General features: G+C 39.3%; 1 pseudogene; it reads left to right on the top strand.

Annotated features, from left to right (window-relative positions):
* Positions 1-293: 293 nt before the first annotated feature.
* On the top strand, positions 294-411 carry LOC126254076 (5S ribosomal RNA; annotated as a pseudogene).
* The last annotated feature ends 1,959 nt before the right edge of the window (positions 412-2,370 follow it).

The raw sequence follows: 2,370 nt of genomic DNA, 5'->3' as shown, positions 1-2,370 counted from the left end.
TGACAGAAAAAAACGCGGAATAGAAACGTGAATGTTCAAATGTAATCCTTATCAGTTCGTAATGAATCTGAAATTAAATTATGTATGTTGTAATAGTGTTAGATTGCTAAGTTAAGGACTGGTGACCTCAGATGTTGGGTCCCATAGTGCTCAGAGCCATTTGCTAAGTTAGGCAATGGCCGGCTACTGGCAAGAAAACTTCTACAAGATTATAGGTCCATTTAGAATAGTTTATGGAATTTTTCAGTTAGAGTACTAAACCCTATAAATTTGCACAAATCTTAATTAGTGTAGACAACGGCCTTGCCGCAGTGGATACACCGGTTCCCGTGAGATCACCGAAGTTAAGCACTGTCGGGCGTGGTCGGCACTTGGATGGGTGACCATCCAGGCCGCCATGCGCTGTTGCCATTTTTCGGGGTGCACTCAGCCTCGTGATGCCAATGGAGGAGCTACTCGACCGAATAGTAGCGGCTTCGGTCAAGAATACCATCATAACGACCGGGAGAGCGGTGTGCTGACCCCTCGCCCCTCCTATCCGCATCCACAATAGGATGACACGGCGGTCGGATGGTCCCGATGGATCACTTGTGGCCTGAAGACGGAGTGCTTTGCTTTTTTTTAATTGGTGTGAATAAACTTTAGTGCTTCCTATCTTGTGTGAACTTAATAGATATCATTGGAGGTTCTGTATTTACGAAATGTAGTCCACGTTAATTCGTTCAATGAAAAAGAGAGAGAACAATAACTGTGATAGCAGTACAACTTTTGTTAAGACATATTGTATGGATACTTTTATAATAGAACTTACGTTAACACATACTGACATCAGCAGTAGCAACAAACTGCACAATAACTGTTGTTGCTAGCAGCAGATTTGGCAGAGATATTATATTAGGAAGAAGCGCAGCAAAGGCGTAAGTAGAATTTAAGTTTTTTAAATCATAAATACATAACCAGTCTCTTCATGTATTGCTATAGCTACTACAAATGAACTGTATACTGTGTATGTATCGTTCATCATGGAAATAGCGGAGTTACAAACAAAGTAACCGTTTAATAATTTTTTATTTTAGCAAATACACATTTATTTAACAAGTCGTCTCTCTCTCTCTCTCTCTCTCTCTATATATATATATATATATATATATATATATATATATATATATATATATATATATATATATATATATATATATATATATTTCGAAAAGGAATCTACGACTTCTGACGCATCAATTTCTATGCTGTAGTGGATGTTCATTAGGGTCTAACCGTTGAGCCTATTTTCGGAAACTGTGTTCCTAAGATAATTTTTTAATCTCCTTAAGCTGGAAAATGTTCTTTCTGGAGCAGCTGTTGAAACTGGTACTGTTACCAAAATCTGAAGCAGTACGTAAATGCTTGGATGCAACTTTGAATCACACATATCTAAGTACTCCAAAGCAGATTTTTGACTAACTCTCTTTGTAGTCATCTGTGCCTTCTAAATGTCAAATTCTGCTTTTATTACTGATGTGCTTTTCTCCGGAAGAAGTGACGAATACATTGATATCACCTCATCAGAGATTTTATCGAAATTTTCTGGGAATAGACCATAAAGAGCAGATATTAATTTGCGATGCTTTTTGAATCTTTCAGTTAACTGTTGAATTGCGTGATCGAGGAATGGAATAAATAAATTCCCTCTGTAATATGTAATTGCACCCACCGCACGCGTATTAGAGCGGTTCAACTGCTTCCCAGTAAGACGTGGCGCCTGCAGCGAAGCACCATTTTCCTCTGACACTAGCTTTGCTTCTACAAAAACCCTTGTAAATTCATCTTCAGCATTGACTCTCAACAACTGCAAGGCGTAAAGAACATTGTCAACATGGTGACATGTCGCAATAAGGTCTATATTGGTTCCTTGCAGCTGTTTTGATATCAATAGTGTGTAGATCATCACTTTTTGAAGAACCACTAAACTTATCACAAAATTTGAGGAACGAAGTGTGTTTATCAGTTGGACTGCTTGTCTTGACGTGTCCTTGTTGTGGCTAGATTGCAGTTTTTCGAGGGCGGCGACAATTGCTGGATAAATTTCCTTGAAACAAATGACTGCTTCGTGCTTGTGAATCCATCGTGTTTCACATAGTGCTAGCAAGTTTTTTTTATGTCCAGTTGGCAACAGTTCGCGAATTTCGTCTTTTCAAAAATGGTTCAAATGGCTCTGAGCACTATGGGACTTAACTTCTAAGGTCATCAGTCCACTAGAACTTAGAACTAGTTAAGCCTAACTAACCTAAGGACAACACACACATCCATGCCCGAGGCAGGATTCGAACCTGCGACCGTAGCGGTCGCGCGGTTCCAGACTGTAGCGCCTTT

This window comes from Schistocerca nitens, chromosome 4 (assembly GCF_023898315.1).
Source record: "Schistocerca nitens isolate TAMUIC-IGC-003100 chromosome 4, iqSchNite1.1, whole genome shotgun sequence".
In the NCBI taxonomy this organism is placed as follows: domain Eukaryota; kingdom Metazoa; phylum Arthropoda; class Insecta; order Orthoptera; family Acrididae; genus Schistocerca; species Schistocerca nitens.
The sequence above is the reverse complement of the archived record's forward strand: the minus strand, read 5'-3'. Positions and strand labels throughout refer to the sequence as shown.